Genomic DNA, 19169 nt, shown 5'->3' with positions numbered 1-19169 from the left:
TAAGATAATATGATTGTTTGGTCCATTTATTTTTTTTTATTTGGGCTAAATATTTAAGTATTAGAAGGAAAAAGTATATTAATATTGGACTCATTTTGTAGCTAACATTAAATAGAGGAAATTAGGCCTTATACCCTCTTTTTCTAAGTGTCTTGATTAATAACCTTAAATTAATTAAACATTTTAAGAAAGTACTAATTACGTCCTAAATTCTAACCAAAAGCCAACCAGTTAATTACAGCAAACCCAAACCTAACTGTCCATATTCCTCATTCGTAGAAATTGTCAGCTTGCAAAATCCACCAAGCAACTTCCGTTGATCTCTTCTCCGAGCAAATAACGACTTTAAATCTCCGTTTCCGACCCATTTTTTGTCGATTTCTCCTTCGTCTCCCCTTTTTACGTCTTCATTTTCTCATTTTCATTTCGACCCCAAAATTGAAATCCCAAGTTTTTTTGTAAACCCTATCCCCAAATCGATTTTGCCCCACAATCGAAAGACCTCGAAGCTCGATTGTTGAAGTTGTTCATATGGAGAGACCGCAAGGAGGTAATTCAGAATCATTTCTTGTAGTTTCTTTGGTATTTAATTTGGTAGCTGCAAATATTTCATTATTTAATGAATACAAAGAATCATGTGAATACATGAATATTAAATAAACTAATTCATATATCAAATTTAATTTTCCAACATTCATGAATCAAGTTTAATTTCCAACACTCCTTAAACTTGATTCCCCTTTTGGTGACTTCAATCCAATCACGCAATCTTGCAAAATCATCATTCTTCAAGGGCTTGGTGAAAATATCGGCTACTTAATCATTGATCTTCACATAAGCAAGTTCTACTTCTTTGTTCTTAATGCACTTTCTAATGAAATGAAATCTCATATCTATATGCTTGTTTCGATCATGGAACATGGGATTTTTACCCAAAGCAATAGTTGACTTATTATCAACATAAATTGGTGTAGCTTTGTTTTGGGGCATATAAAACATCTACAATAACTTCTGTAGTCAAATGACATGACAAACACACGATGCAGTGGAAACATATTAAGCTTTCAAATAGAAAGAGTCACAATGGCTTGCTTCTTTAAACACCAAGTGAAAGCAATGTTATCCATGAAAACAAAAATCCATTGGTACTTTTTTTATCATTAATATCACTAGTCCAATCACTATCACTATAACCTGCATGAAGTTTGAAATTTGTAGAAGAAGAATAAGTTAAGCCATAATCAAGGGTACCTTTAATGTAGCGAAGTATCCTTTTAGCAATCTCTATATGAGTTAAAGTTGGTGCCTTCATATAACGGTTAACAAGATCAACACCGTAAAGAATATTGGGTATTGTAAAAGTCAAATATCTCAAGCTTCCAACAAGCTGTCTATAAAGAGATGGATCCACTTTTGAGCTCTCGTCATATTTTGACATTTTTTGTTCCACGCCCAATGGGAGTACTCACCGAATTACAATTTTACATTTTAAACCTTTCAAAAACTTTCTTTGCATAAGCTTCTTGAAAAATAAAAATATTATCTTCATTTTGTTTCACCTCAATTCCGAGGTAGTAGGACATGAACTCAATGTCAATCATCTCAAATTCTTCGGCCATCATTTTCTTAAATTCTTCAAACATTTTTTCATTGTTGTTGGTGAAGATCAAGTCATCAACGTACAAGCACACAATCATAAAACCTCTATATGAATCCTTTTTTACGTAAAGAGCATACTCATGTGGACATTTGGTGAATCCATATCTTGAAAATGCTTGTTAATCCAGCTATACCATACTCTAGGTGCTTGTTTCAAGCTATATAGCGCCTTCTTCAACTTCAAGACTTTATCTTTGAATTTTATTTTTTTTTTACCTAGAACGCTTAGATATGCTAGAAAGTTCGACTAACGCGATACAGTATCAAGTTCAAATTTTATGCGTTACCAAGTTTACGTTCTATATTTCACTTTAACCAATTTGACCTTACATGTGGAATTAATCTAACTAAAGCAACAAGTCACTTTAATTTGTTGTCTAGGTGATTAATCATAGAAGTCAATTAACCTATATTGGAACGCAATTTGTATATTATGCAAAGCAGTAAATAACAAACAATATGATGACGGAAACACCCCAACGTGTGTAAAACTCTAGGACCAAGCCAGTTACCTCCACTATACCAATTCAGCAAGTAAAAGTTATATCAAACTCTGTACCCAATCAGATCCGTTGTTCCAATCTCACGATCTATTGCTGTAGATACTTCTAGCCTCTTGCTAAACTTCCTGATTTACCTCCTGCAGCCCAATCTGCTGTCCACTACAACCTCTTGGTCCTTAGCTGGTTGTATCACCAAGTGGAACATCAAAAACCGTCCATTTTTGTGCTTGTAACTGCGCCTCAATCCACCTCTCTTAATCCTCCAATGAGAGAGCCCATTCCTCAATAGATTAAGGAAGTAAGGTGTTTTGGGTTATGTAGATTCAATGTTTTTACCCATAACAATGGTTGCCGGATCACAAGATTGATGTAGATGAAATCTCCAATTAATTACACCTTAGATCTCTTCAAAGATGTTACGAATATATTTTGCAATGAAAGAATAATGTAGCAACCTCTTCAATTTCGTCTTAGGGCTTGAGTATTTATATTTGAAGGTGTCTAGGTGGTATGAGCCGAGTAAAACACTTCAAAAATGCGAAATAGGATTTTTTTCCGCATAGGAGTGTCGCTCGAGCGAGAGTCAGCGAGAATCGAGCAAGAGTTATTCTGCTTTTTTTGCTCGAGCGAAATGCTAGCGAGAAGCGAGCGACAGTGAGCATTCGTCAGTATTTTCATCATAACTTTCTCCTCCAAAGTTCGATTGAGGTGATTCAAGTTGCGTTTGAAAGATAACTCAAAGGGATACAATTATTCTGAATAGCCTTATCCAAATTCTAATGTTTTCTATGTGAAAAATTCATTGAAAGTTATGACTGAAAACTCAGAACATATTTTGTGCAGCTCTTTGATATCCTTTAGACTTCCAATTGCATTCCGATGATCTTGTGTGATCTTCTTGAACATCTTGGACTCCTTCAACGACTCGAACACTAATTTACCTCATTTATACAAATTGCACCCTAAGTCTCTGACTTTTACACCAATGTTCAATTAAGTCCATGACTTTTACAATTATACAATTTAGCTCGTTTTGTCCACAGAATCGTCAATTACACTTTTAGACCTAACAGACTCCCCCTTTGGTATTCTATGCCAAAACTCTACAAATGAAGTCATGACAATAAAAAAATAAGTCAGGACTTAACAATCAAAAACTAAACTACCCAGTAAACTCAATCACTGAGTCTTGCATTCCTTCATGTACATGTTTCTTGAAATCCTCAAACTCATATACCCAATGTAAAAGCACGTGATACAGGAAATATAAAAATTAATTAAAACTCTTAATCACAAATCAATATAACAGTTTGAGACGTGATATTGATGTCAATCAAAACACCAACCAAGACACCAACACCACTAAACATAAAAAATTCAAACAGATGGATGTGATATAGAATGGAATGCAACGCTAAATGTATCTATGTCTCTCCCCAACGACCCCCTAGACATAACAATGCAATGCAAGTAATGTCAATCATAGAAATCATGTGCATGCATATGCAGTCGCTCTCTTATGTGTATACTCTTGAATTATTTTTCTAATTTTCTCCCCCTCAATTACACAATTATTGTTCTCATTTTCACCCCTTAGTTACACATTTCTCTCTCCCTTTTTGTCACAAATGTTGAAGAAAATCACATTAAGACCAAGTCAAGTAAGAACACATAATCATCAAAAATGCAGTTGATAGCATGCAAAAGCAAAATCAACAAATAGTATACCTCCCCACATACTTAGTTTAGTCAAGAATGGAGTAATAAAAATATAAGCGACTCATGTGTGTAAAATGTCACTAATCCAATGCAAGCAGGATTCCAAACCTTAATTTTGTGAGAAGGGACATGCCAATCACTGCTAATAAGTATACTCTCCTACTAATGAAAGTCAAACTATGTAACGTGTAGTAGAACCTATACTTATTATTTTTATTTATCTCCCCCTTACTATGAGCCTTTGTAATTTTTCAATTTTCATATTTTTCAAGCTCAACACAATTTTCACATTTTTCACAGTTTCTCATTTTTCCAGCTCATTGATTTTTCATTTTAAGTGCATGTTCTTCTTCATTAGGCTAATAAGATAACACCTGTAGCGAGCTTTAGGTCGGTTAATCCAAGTCAGTTGACCATAGGCACCAGGTTTTAAGAAACCCCTCAGGCTTAATTGCTTGAGTCAAATAGGCCCCGAAGAAGAATATTAAGAAATGAGCTTTAATGCAACAGGGAAAGATGTTTGGGTTAAGGTCTACCTAAAGTGTTCAATTCATGTTCAAAGTCACCCTATCAACATATGACAGCCATCCCAATTTTCACACGCGCGGTAGAGTCCCACTAACAAATTCATTGTGTGTACAGTGCAGATGGTATATGAAGACACTTATACAGATTAATCCAAATAGACCTAACCAAGCAATGAAAATTATTCTACAGCTTGTCAATTTTATCTCCTACATGATTACAACGTGCAAGTTTAAGTCACGTGTCATGCTGTAGAAATTTTCATAACCAACTATTTTTGTCTTTTTCAACTTTCAATGTTTTTGTGTTTTTCGTTTTTCCTAAATTGAATGTTCTACACACAAAATAAAATAAAGTCAAGCACACAATGACAAAAATAAACCTACATGCACCAAAACTCATATATAAAAATGCACATGCATGAAAAACAAAATAACAAAAAACAAATAATATACACGTGATGCATTCAACAACTATATGTCAATTAAGAGCCAAGCATGCAGCAAAAATATCTAATCAAGTAAGTATATAAGTGCTCTTTCCTTTAAGAGCACTACGATCTCTAACCAAATTTGGGAGATCGCTTTTCTTCACCCAAACCTGTCTAGAACGGGGATTGTTTCCAGACAGCTGTGTCACCAATTGAGTCAAATGATTCACTTGATCAGCAAGGAATCCAATCTGACCAACAGACACCTGATTTTTGTTCTTTTTCAAGCTCAAGTCTTTCCTATTGTTCAGGTACTGATGACATTTAGGGCGGATGTGACCTAACTCCCCATAGTGAAAACGTGTAGGGGCAAACCTAGGACCTATGATATGCTTACGCTGATTTCTATCCCTAGGCCGACGGGTCCTACGACGTATGGTAGACCTACGTCCTAAAGATCCCACAATATTTGGTATGGGGTTAGTCACAATGTTTGGCTGGTCAGTAGCACGAACAAAGGTGGTCTGAGATGTACTAGTGACATTCAGATAAAAACTTGGACCTCCCCTATCACCAGTCGGCTTGCCTATACCCAAAATATTATCTAGCTTTTAAGAACTGATAGAAAAGGCAAATAACTGAGACCTAAACAACTCTAGCTCACTCTCAAGGTATTTAACCTGAATAGCTAAGGTCTCATTCACAATGGTCAACTCACTTACTCTTTTAGAGGACATCTCATTCTTACTGGTGAGATCACTAACTCGGGCCTCTAACCGTTCCTTCTCTAGTCTAAGCTCCTTCACTTTCTTGCTCATTGCTAGTTAGTGGCTGAGATCTTGAGGCTTTCCTCATACATCCTATCATAGGCTGTTTCTAGATCTTGCTCACTTCCACTTTCATCACCAGATTCTTCACTACTATCTAAGTCCTCTTCCCTATCACTCCCCTATTCGGATCCACTTTTACCCCTAGCAACGAAGGCCACATATTTTCCACTCTTCTCACGGGTGGATTTCTCACTCTGATTGTCTGAGCTAGACTCGTCATCAATGAGAGTAGTATTCATAGCCTTCTTTTTAAATCTCTTAGCACTAGGGCACTGATTCCTCACATGACCGAAACCACGACAATTATGGCATCTCACGGATTTGGATTTCTTCCTAGATTCACTCGGGCCACCTCTTTGTCTCTCTTGAGGCTTCTTCTTATTCCTAAACATTTTTCGAAATTTCTTAGTTAGGTAGGTCATCTCCTCATCATTGGGTGAATTTGAATCAGAAAATTTCATCCGATTATTCCTAGTGAATTTCAAGGCTATGAATTTTTCCTTAATAGGATTGTCTAAGGTCAACTCATAGGTTTGGAGGGATCCGACTAACTCCTCTACTTTGATAATGTCTATGTCCTTACTTTCCTCAATAGCTGTGACTTTCAACTTGAAACGCTCGGATAAGGATCTAAGAATTTTTCTAACTATCTTGGACTCGGGAATTTTCTCATCTAGGTTGAAGGAGGAATTCACTATATCATTTAAGCTCGCATAAAAGACATCAAATGTCTCATCATCTCTCATCCTGATTTTCTCGAACCTACTGGTCAGCATCTGTAACTTAGAATTTTTAACGGCCCGGGTTCCCTCATGTGTGGTTTGTAAAATGTCCCAAAAATCCTTAGCTACCTCACACATAGATACTCCTAAATTCGTCAGAGGACACAGCCATAAACAATGCATGTATGGCCTTACTATTAAAGTCACAGCTATCCAATTGTGCTCCAGATCAGTTTTCTACGGGGGTGGGAGTGACTACACCATCTACTATAGTAGTAGGGACAGACTAACCATTCACTACGCTCTACCAGACACGCTCATCCATGGATTTCAAAAATGCCCTCATTCTAACCTTCCAGTATGCATAGTTACTACCATCAAAGTGGGGCGGCACATTCAACGAGGTACTCATCTAGACTATTTAAGGTTAGGACACGATTTTAGGCTCTGATACCACTTGAATTTTTTTTATTTTTTTTTAACCTAGAATACTTAGATATGCTAGAAAGTTCAACTAACGTGATACAGTATTAAGTTCAAATTTTATGCGTTACCAAGTTTACGTTCTAGATTTCACTTTAACCAATTTGACTTTACGTGTGAAATTAATCTAATTAAAGCAACAAGTCACTTAAATTAGTTGTCTAGACGATTAATTATACAAGTCAATTAACCTATGTTGGAATGCCGCAATTTGTATATTATGCAAAGCAGTAAATAACAAATAATATGATGACGGAGAAATCCCAATGTGGGTAAAACTTTGGGACCAAGTCAGTTACCTCCACTATACCAATTCAACAAGTAAAAGTTATACCAAACTTCGTACTCAGTCAAACCCGTTGTTCCAATCTCACGATCTACTGCTGTAGATACTTCTAGCCTCTTGCTAGACTTCCTAATCTACCTCCTGCAGCCCAATCTGCTGTCCATTACAAGGTTCTGGTCCTGACCTAATTGTATCACCAAATGGAATACCAAGAACCATCCGTTCTTGTGCTTGTAATTGCGTCTCAATCCACCTCTCTCAATCCTCCAATGAGAGAGTCCCTTCCTCAATAGATTATGGAAGTAAGGTGTTTTGGGTTATGTAGATTCAATGTTTTTACCCAAAACAATGGTTGCCAGATCACAAGATTGATGTAGATGAAATCTCCAATTAATTGCACCTTAAATCTCTTCAAAGATGTTATGAATATCTTTTGTAATGAAAGAATAATGTAGCAACCTCTTCAATTTCGTCTTAGGGCCTGAGTATTTATATTTGAAGGTGTCTAGGTGGTATGAGCCGAGTAAAACACTTCAAAAATGTGAAATAGGGTTTTTTTCGCATAGGAGTGTCGCTCGAGCGAGAGGTATTCTGCTTTTTTCGCTCGAGCGAAATGCCATCGAAAAGAGAGAGACAGTGAGTGGTCATTAGTATTTTTATCATAACTTTCTCTTACAATATTTGATTGAGGTGATTCAAGTTGGGTTGGAAAGATAACTCAAAGGGCTACAATTCTTTTAGAAATAGACTTGTCCAAATTCTAACGTTTTATATTTGAAAAGTTCATTGTAACGTATGACTAAAAATCCAGAACATATTTTATGCAGCTCTTTGATATCCTTTAGACTTCCAATTGCATTCTGATGATCTTGTGTGATCTTCTTAGACATCTTTGACTCCTTCAACAGCTCGAATACTAATTTACCTCATCTATACAAATTGCACCCTAAGTCTTTGACTTTTACACCAATATTCAATTAAGTCCCTGACTTTTACAATTATACAATTTAGCTCGTTTTGTCCACAGAATCGCCAATTACACTTTTAGACCTAATAGTCTTCATTTTCCTTGACAACATAACCCAATGGTTGTTGAATGTAAACTATTTCTTCAAAGCATCCATTCAAGAAAGTAGACTTGACATCCATTTGATAATTATTCCACTTATTTTAAGCTACCAAGGAAATGATTGATCAAAGGGTTTCCAAGTTAGCAACGGGGGCAAAGACCTCATCATAGTCAATGCCATGCTTTTGGCTATAGGCTTTGGCAACAAGTCTTGCTTTGTGTTTCTCCACTTCTCCTTGATCATTTTTCTTTACTTTGTACACCCATTTCACACCAATTGCTTTTTTCCCTTCAGGAAGAAACGTGAGCTACCATGTATTGTTCTTTTTTATTGCTTGAATCTCCTCATCCATTGCATGACTCCATTTATTGTCTTCCGTTGCCTCTTTAAAGTTCAATGGCTCGATGTCAGCAAAGAGACAAAACAAAGATGGATTATCAACTATTCGATTTCTTCACAAATCACAGCAAGATTTATAATACGGCCCTTCGAAGGAACTATCAAAAGGAGATTGAGAAGCAGAAAAATGCAGTGGAGTAGCATCTTCACTTGCTTCTTGGCTAGAGTCTCCTTCTTGGAAAGAAAAATCACCTAATTTCATTTTTCAGACCACTCCAATCCCACGACTTCTTTCGTCGAATTTCGCATCTGTACAAATAACAATCTTCTCATTGTAAAGATTGAAAAACTTATAGCCTTTGGAGTTTGAATCATAACCGATGAAAAAAACTTCTCACTTTTCTTATCAAGTTTTTTTCTCATTTGGCACATGAATATAGGCAATACTACCAAAGGTAAGTAAGTGGGAAACACCAGGTTTCTTACTACTACAAGCTTTTTGTGGAGTCATGCCTTGAACACTCCTCATAGGGAAAGTTTAGGTAAATACATGGCACATGCAACAGCTTTGGCCCAAAACTCCTTCTCCATGCTCTTACTCTTAAGCATACTACGAACCATGTTGAGAATGGTTCTATTATTCCGCTCCATGACACCATTTTGTTGCGACAATCTTGGAACTGTGAATTCTCCATCTTGATTAGTCCTTAATGCTTTGATGGAGTTGCCACTCTCATTCTCAACAAGAGCTTTTAATTTCTTGAAAGCTCCAAAAACTTCATCTTTTGTCTTTAAAAAATAAACCCAAGTCTTGCGAGAAAAATCATCAATAGATAGCAAGAACTAATTTGCTTTACCAAGAAAGGGTGGTTTGAACGACCCGCACACATCCTCATGAACAAGTTGGAGTGACTTTATTGCTCTTGAGGTGGATTCATTTGGAAAGCTTCTTCTAGCTTGCTTGCCAATGAGACATTTTTCGCAAAGTTGATTGGGATGATTGATTTTCAGCAACCCATTCACCAGTTTTTCATTCGTCAAGGTCTTCGAGCCATCAAAATTCAAATGGCCAAATCTTAAGGGCCAAAGCCAAGAGTTGTCTTCAACATAAGCCTTTAGACACCTGGGATGATCAACATTAACATTGAGCAAAAACATTATATTCTTCTCCATTGGTACCTTTGTAATCAGATTATGAGAAATATCTCTCAAAGTAAGGCAACGATTCTTCAAGTAAATATCATAGCCCATCTCAAGTAATTATCCCAAACTTAAAATATTATTATTCAAATTATATACATAATAAACTTGAAAAATCAAAAGATGACTTCCATTTTTTAACACGAATAAGAAAATCACCTTTGCCTTTTATTGGAACTTTAGTTTCATATCCAAAAACAATGTTGTCTTTCACCAACTCATTTATTATTGAGAATAACTCCTCGTTGCCACTCATGTGATTAGCGATGTCGGTGTTAAGGTACCATGATCGTTTATCCTTTCTTTTCTTTGGTTGCCAACAACAACAATTCTTGATCTTCCTTACTTCAACATAATTAACTCTCTCTTCATTACTGGTGGTGTCACTCCTACATTCGGTATCATAGTAACCATATTTATGACAAATATAACATTGAACATTGGATTTGTCATATCTTCTTCAACCACCTCACTTGGAGCCATAGTTCCAACACTCTCATCCTCTAGATTGATTGCTTGATTTTTCATTATTAAAATTTTGTTTTTCATCTTTTCTTTCATTACCATGACCATAATTTCCTTCGCAACCTCAACCACGAATTTGACCTCTTCCTTGAGATCGTCCTTGCTCTTTCTCTTGATCTCCCAAAGAGACTTTCGCTTGGAGAACTTGAGCCATTGGTTCTCTTTTCTTCTTCAATCTTTCATCATATGCTTGCAAGGACCCCATGAATTCATCAAGGGTCATGGTATCCAAGTCATTGGACTCTCCAATGGCAATGCTAACAAACTCAAGTTTTGAGTCAAGTGATCTAAGAATTTTTTTAATGATATGACTTTTTTTTCAAAATTCTCCCCGTACCGCTTCATATGATTGACAATAGAGGACGCTCTAGTGAAATAGTCAAAGATAGATTCAGACTCTTTCATGTGCAGAGATTCGAACTCCCCACGAAGGATTTAAAGGCAAACCTTCTTCACGTTTTCAATTCCCTTGAAATTGTTCTTGAAAATCTCTCAAGCTTCCTTAGCTTTTGTTGAGGAAGCAACTTTCTCGAACATGGCGTCATCTACGCCCTTGTGAATAATAGAGAGAGACTGACGATCTAATTTTCCATACCTTTGCAAGGTATTCCTTTGAGCTTGACTTAAAGCTCCTTCATTCTCTAGTTCATCATAGTCTTTCTCTACAACTTCTCATGCCTCATGTGAGCTTAGCATCGTCTTCATGCGTATGCTCTAATGTCCATAGTTTCCTTTGTTAGTTTGGGATCAACAAAAGGAAATGAACTATTCATCTTTTGAAATGGCTCTGATACCACTTTGTTGGAAATAAAAAATTATAGGAAGAAAGGCTAGAGAGAAAATTAAGAGATTTCTAAAATAATATTTGTATTCTATGGCTTGACTCTATAAAATGTCTCTACCACAAGGCCATTAATAGGTACAAAGAGTCTCAAATACATTGTACAAACTTAAGAGACTAATTAATGACTTTTTTTACATACTATGAATAATAGGATACAAAGAATCACGTGAATACATGAATATTAAATAAACTAATTCAAGTATCAAATTTAATTTTTCAACATTCATGAATCAAGTTTAATTTCCAATACTTACTCCCTCAAGGGAAAAAAATAACAATAATAATAAAGAAAGAAAGAGTAATCCAACCAAATTTCTTTATCGTAAAGATTGTATAATGGACGTTATTAAGGACAAAAATGTAAGCTAAAAATCCTTTTTATTATATTGTTTCACAACTACTTACATTGAAAACTATACCTCTACCTCCAACAAAACAACAATAGCGTCTATGTATTGTCAGCTATGACTATTAAATATATACAATCATCTAATTACTAGGTTGCTCAAGCGAAAGAAACAAATTGAAAAACGACGTCAAATCCTTCCACAATGGAAGGTGAAAGCTGTACAATGGCTCATTGAAATATATAAATTTATCATGTGTACGCAATACACAAAAACATATTTGTTGAATTGACAAAATCACCCTCTATGTATGTGTAATGGTGATTTATTTCAACTTAATAGAATTTCATTCTTCAGGTATAGTTATGTCCGTTCATAACTAAATTGACTATGCTTTAAAGATTAGGCTATATCTGAAGGTCAAATTACATGTTTTGCATGGTTTAATGGCATAATAATGAGACACATGCTATGTACTATTTGGGTTCTCTTGAAGACATATTAATCAATAAAACAGATTAAATAGAATAATGAGAGTGCAAACCAAATCGAACACAAAAAACACAAAATACGTTGACTCAATTCAACCAATAGGCCTAATCTAGGGGCTCAAAGACTGGAGCTAGTTCTACTAGTACAAATCAGTTGTCCAAGAGAGTACCATGTACATCAAACCACTCAGAATACAAGTTTTGATCATCAACGACATGGATCTACAAAACTACACCCAATCCTTTAACTATCAATCCTAACCAAGCTTGATTCAAGTGAAGAACAACACAATGAACTCAACCAACCTAGAGTTATTGTAGTGGGATGGTTTTTCAAGGATTAATCCAAAAATAAGGATTACACTGAGATGATCTCAACCAAAAAAAATAAAGGGAAGAAAAAGATCGCACGCAGGTGAAGAGACAAGAGAAAAACTTGAGCAAAAAATGAAAACTATCAAAACACTAGTCATTTTGGTTAAAAACCCAAGAAAGAATATCAGCCATCCATTCAATCAGACGGTCCACATCCTTCCTTAACTAGCACAATCCTTGCTACAGCCATTTGGAGGTTGCCACGTGGCCATCCATAATCCAAATAATTAGCCAAGGCAACTTTCAAAAACAACACCATTTTAACATTGTTTTGATGAACACACACTTTCATGTACAAATATGAATGAACTAGAAAATCAGTAGTGAAAACAATTGCTATTTTTGTAGAACCCATCCCCTAACTTGTCCCTTCAACAGAAAAATGAAAAACAATATAACATGATTTCTTTATACGTTATGTTTGGTAGCGAACAATATATTAGATAATACCAAGGATTATTTAACATGTTCACTTCATATCTTTTTTGTATATTTAATGGCAATATGTGTAATAATGGGGGAACATTATTCTTGCATATTATATACTTGCTTCATAACTAATTACAATTCAAAACTATACCTTTACCTTCAATAAAACAATATGTGTGTGTATTAAAAACAATCATCTAATTACTAGGTCACTCGAGAGAAAGAAACAAGTAATTAACTAAACTGGCTACTCTTTAAAGATTAAGTTTTACATGTTTTGCATGGTTAATTGTTTAATAATGAAACAAGCTATATATGTGCAAGTATGAATAAACTAGAAAATCAATAGTCGTTAGCCAAAACATTATTATTACTTTTACCTCCCTCCACCTACTTGTCTCCTCAATAAAAGGAAAGAAGGAAAAAAAGAAGTAATCTAAACAAATTTATGATATATTTGTTAGCGAAGATGAGATATTGAACAATTAAGGGGAAAAAGCGGACAATATTAAGAAAAAAGTAATCTAAAATTTTCTTTAATACACTAGTATTGTACACAAAACTTGTGCTTAGTGTTTATTATCTTCACAAATATTTGGTTGTTTATTTTACCATAAAATAGCATTTTATTTTAGAGTATTTAATATGTAGTTTGCTTTATATCTCTTTGTTAATTTAAAGGAAATATGTGTTGTTATGGGAGTCTTATTCTTGCATATTATGTACTTGTTTGACAATTAATTAAAATTGCAATTTTTTATTGAGTAATTATTTTCACTATAGCTTGGACAAGCAAATGCAAATATTAACTTGAAAAAATTTAAAAAGTCGACAGATGAAATAAGTGCAATTGGCACTACAACAAAAATGACATTTTGTAACACAAAATGTAACATTTTTTATTTGAATATTGTTAAAGGTGTCTATTGTAACATTTTAGTAAGTATATGTTGTCATTGGTAAACATAATTGAGATTTGGCAATATTTTTTAAATGTATATTGATAATGTTGTATTTTTGCAATGTTTATTGAGTGTTACAAAATTTTTTAATTTTTCTCAATGTTTATTAGTCAGTGTTAAAAATTCATTCTATAACAACATTCAGTGAATGTTGGATGTTTGGATGCTTAGATATAGAGTTTTTCACAATGTTCATTTACCGTTGTGAAATGTTTCCCAACGTTTATTGAACATTATAGAAAAAGAAACTTTTCACAATGTTTAAGGATGGGTTCGAGTTTTGGGTTAAGAAGGCGAATTGGATTGGATCAGTTCATGGGTTGGCCGGTAAAAACCGGTTGACCTCGCTGGACCCGGCCTGTATATTTAAAAAAGAGCCCAAACTTGAAATTGGTGGGAAAAAAGAAAGAAAGAAACCACACAATTCCCCTAACCTAGCTCCAGTTTGACCCTCATTTTATGAAAATGAAATTATGTGAAATAGTATTGTTTTGAAAAATGAGTGGTTAAAAAGGAAAGAAATATTTTCGATTTACGTATAATATTATTTTATAGAAAATTGTATAGTAAAAAATAGAAGATAAAAAAAATGAAATATAATGGAATAAAAATTAATGTGACAAAACTGGGCTAATCTTCCATTTCTCTATCTCTTGTTCGCCCCTCTTCCCATCTTCCCTCAAATCGCCGATGTCGAGCTCCAATTTTCGGTTGACAATGCCAGTCACAAGTGTTGGTAACTGGTAATCTTCCATTTCTCTATCTCTTGACAAATAAATCGTTGATTTAGGGCTTAAAATAACTAGTGCTGCAATGGTTGCTAATGTAGGGCTTATTTAGATAAGTTGGAGTGGGGATGGGAAATCGTTTGCAAGAAACTATGATAGGATAGGCAATTCTGATTTCAGCCGACTTGGTAGGTCCATCAAGAGGGACATCAAGTCGGTGAATTTTTTCAATTAAAAATTTGTTTCAATTTTTGAGCTTGTGTTCACTTAAAGCTAAGAAGTGTGCTAGTGTTGCGAGTCTAATTTTTCACTATTTCGTTTAGTTTCTTGTCCATTTTTTTAATTTAACTAATTCTAGTACTAAAAATTCAATTCACTCTTAGTAGATTTTTTGATAGTGCTATTGAAATGTGCTGCCCTGCTCAATCCCTTTTTTGCTGTAAGAAAAATGGCCTTCTTATATTTCACAAGCATGCATTTACAGAAATGTGAGTGATGGGGTTAACACAAAGAGAGAGTGTGTGTGAGTTGTGACCAGCTTTCTGTGGAAAGGTTATCCAGTTGCCACCAGTACCATAGTTTTGAATGTAATTTTTGAGGGTTGCATCTACTTCTAGAGACCAAAGCCCCTTTCTCACTTTAGTCTCATCACAGCAAGGAATTTTTAGCATGGCTAGCTTCCTACAGTAGAGAGACGAATAGAGTGTGCGCACTTGAGGGAAGAAAATTAATAGACAGGCATGTACCAAGCAATTTTCATTCGTGAAAAAGAAAAGACTTTTCATAACTTTAAAATTATTGTATATACTTTTAGTCCCTTTAGCTTGCTTGACCTTGCAACACCATCTCGAAATTGGCTTTGGTTGGTATTATTCTTGTATAATCTATCATCTGGGATTTCCTATTTGCTATGATTCTTCCATATGCAAGTACATTATTATGCAACCGTATTTAGCTCATCGGGATTATTGTATTAATTGCTCCTTTTTGCATTGAGAATCACTAAATTGATGTTAGTTTCTGTATGCATTTTGGTATTGGCATTACAAGTGTTATGGCTGATCCCTGTGCTTGGCAACATCATAAGAGAGCTGCTGACACAAGTTTGAGTTCTAGGGATATTAAACAAACTGAAATTTGAGAAATCTTCTTATGAACTTTTAGAATCCATGTAATTTCATATTGATGCCGGAAATTCACAGCAAACCAACTGATGCAAAACTGATGCTGAAAATTCACAGCAAATCAACTGATGCAGAAAAAGGGAGTTGATAGTTACCAAGTGTTAGTGATCACCACTCTGAGGCGATTTCTTAAAGATACAGAGTTGGACTTGGCTCACCACTTTAAGGAAAAACATCTGGAGATATAGAACACACAAAGATGAAATTCCTTCTTCAAAAAAAGGTCCAAAACATTCAAAGAAAATTCTCAGAAAAAACGTTGAGCCTTCTGAATTTTTTTGGCAACAAAATTAAATGTAATGATCTCTAAATCTAGAATGTAATATTTTAAAACTTAGAAAGGAAATTAATACTAAACTTAAAAGATAAGAAAATTCAAAAAAATTCCAGAATTAATTGTTTAAAATTCTCCTTTATTCTACCCAAAACTTTCCATAATTGTTCCTATGCTGGATCTTTCCAAAATTGTTCCAGTACCCGTGTTATTCTCCCCCTGTTGAAGAAGACTCGTCCTCAAGTCTGGATTCGCTCAATCTTCATTTTCATAATAAAAGGATAAGTCTGAGACATTGAACATAGTTGAAATACCATACTCTTCTGGAAGCTCAATCTTGTAAGCATTCTCCTCGACTCCCTGTAGTACTTTAAATAGACAATCAGCTTGAGGCATCAGCTTTCCATACTTCCCTATTGGAAAACGCTCTTTTCGAAGGTGAATCCACGCCATATCTCCTTCCTTGAAAGCATCAGGTTTACAATGTTTATTAGCGGTAGCACGATACTTCTCATTTTGCTTGATAATCTTCTCCTGAATCTGCTCATGCATCTTCTTGATATCCTTGACTTTATCATCAGCATCTCCACTAAATTGTTGCGTTGAAACAATAGCTGCCAAATCCAAGGGGCTAAGTGGATTGAGTCCATACATAGCTTCAAAAGGACTGCAACCTGTAGTTTGACTCGTGGAACGGTTATAGGCAAACTCCTCATGAGCTAGCATAAGATCCCAGACATCGCCTAAACTTCAATTGACAACTCCAGTTTGTCCATCAATTTGCAGGTGACGAGACATGCTAAATAGCAATTTTGTACCAAGCTTTCTCTAAAAAGTGCGCCAGAAGTAACTTGTAAACTTTGTATCCCGATCTGAGACAATTGTTTTCAGTAGACCATTAAGTCGCACATTCTCTCGAAAATACAAATTAGCTACATGTGAAGCATCCGTGGTCTTGTTACAAGGAATAAAGTGTGCCATCTTCGAGAAGCGATCAACAACCACTATGATTGAATCTTTGTTCCTCTGCGTTCGCGGTAACCCCAATACAAAATCAATGCTAACTTCCTCCCAGGGTAAATTTGGAATTGGTAATAGAGTATACAAACTCGTGTTCTGCCCACGACAGATCTTGCAACGCTCTAGATGCCTTATAAGGTCTCTCTCCATTCTAGGCCAGTAAAATTGTGACGCCACCAGTGAAAGGGTTTTGTCACGCACAAAATGTCTAGCTAGCCCACCTCTATGAGCTTCTAGAATAATCGCCTCTCGTAATCAGATTGGGAGAATGCATAAATGATTATCCTTGAACAAATACCCATCCTGTAACACAAAATCATTAAATGGACCTTTTATACATTCGGTTAAGACATCACCAAAATATGGATCATCCTAGTACAACTCTTTGAGAACTTCAAAACTTGGAACTGTCACTTTCATAGTACTTAGCAAGGAATATCTTCGACTTAGTGTGTCTGTCACTTTATTCTCGACACCTGACTTTTGTTTAATGTTAAATTTAAAGGTTTGCAGAAACTTCACACATTGAGCATGTCGGCGATTCAGCTTGTGTTGTCCGTTGATATACTTCAATGCCTCATGATCAGAGAAGAGAACAAACTCTTTAGGCAAAAGATAATGACTCCAATGCTCTAATGTTAGTACAAGAGCATAGAACTCCTTATCACATGTAGAGTATCGCTTTCGAGAATCACATAACTTCTCGCTGAAATAGGCAATAGGCTTTCCTTCTTGATTGAGGATTGCACCAATTTCCACATTTGACGCATCACATTCTACTTCAAAGACAACTTCAAAATTTGGCAACCTCAAAATAGGAGCTTCTGTCACCTTTCTCTTTAAAAACTCAAAATTCTTCTGTGCTTCCTTGGTCTACTTAAATACTCATCCCTTCAAACAATCGATTTACAATAAATATAATAGTGTTGAAATTTTTTATAAAACGACGGTAAAAAGAAGCTAACCCATGAAAGCTTCGAATATCCTGAATGGATTTTGGAACTGGCCAACTTGTGATTGCCTCCACTTTACATGAATCCATCTTGATTCCATCACTTGAGACCACAAAGCCTAAGAAGATTAAGCTCGTAGTGCAAAAGTGACATTTTTTTAAATTGATATAATGTTTCTTCTCTCGAAGTTTCTCAAAAACTTGACGAAGGTGTAGCAAGTGCTGCTCAATATTCTTGTTGTACACTAGAATATCGTCAAAATAAACCACAACAAATAAACCAATAAAAGCTTTAAACATATGATTCATAAAGTGCATAAAGGTACTTGGGGCATTTGACAATCCAGAAGGCATAACGGTTCATTTATACAATCCATCCCTAGTCTTGAAAGCGGTCTTCCATTCATGTCCAGGTCTCATTTTGATCTGATGATAGCCATTCCTGAGATCAACCTTTGAAAATATAGAAGCACCATGTAATTGATCAAGTAAGTCATCAATTCGTGGAGTGGAAAACCGATACTTGATCATAATCTTGTTCACCGCCCTACTATCAATGCACATACGTCAGGAACCATCCTTTTTAGGCACAAGAAGTGCTGGAACTGCACATGGGCTCATACTTTCCTTCACAAATCCCTTTGCGATTAAGTCATCTACTTACCTTTGTAACTCTTCTTGCTCTTTAGGATTCAATATATCAGCAGGCTTATTTGGAAGGCTAGCACCGGGTATGAAATCTATGCAATGTTGTATGTCCCTCATCGATGGTAATCTAGGTGGTATTTCATCAGGTATTACATCAGAAAAATCGTGGAGTAAATTATCCATAATCGGAGGCAATTCAATATTTATTTTATTCTCCTTTAACACAACAAGGGCATAAATCTCACAAGATTCCCCTATACTCCTTCGTACCTCAGCTTCTGTAAAAAAATTATTTCCCTCCACTCTCGACATTTGGGATTTCTTTATTTTAGTTGGACCTAACACAATTTTCACCCCATCTTTCATAAACGAATATGTGTTTTTAAATCCATCATGCATTACTTTTCTATCATATTGTCATGGATGATCGAGCAATAAGTGACAAGCATCCATAGGTATAACATCACAATATAACTTGTCGAAGTATTTAGTTCCAATAGAAAATTGAACAAGACAATGCTTGTACACTTTTACCTCATTACCCTTGCTAAGTTAAGAGAGCTTGTATGGTTGAGGGTGATCTTCTGTTTTGAGCTTCAATTCCTCTACCAATGACATTTTTAC

This window comes from Olea europaea, chromosome 4, assembly GCF_002742605.1.
Source record: "Olea europaea var. sylvestris chromosome 4, O_europaea_v1, whole genome shotgun sequence".
Taxonomy (NCBI): domain Eukaryota; kingdom Viridiplantae; phylum Streptophyta; class Magnoliopsida; order Lamiales; family Oleaceae; genus Olea; species Olea europaea.
This window is presented reverse-complemented; position numbering follows the sequence as displayed.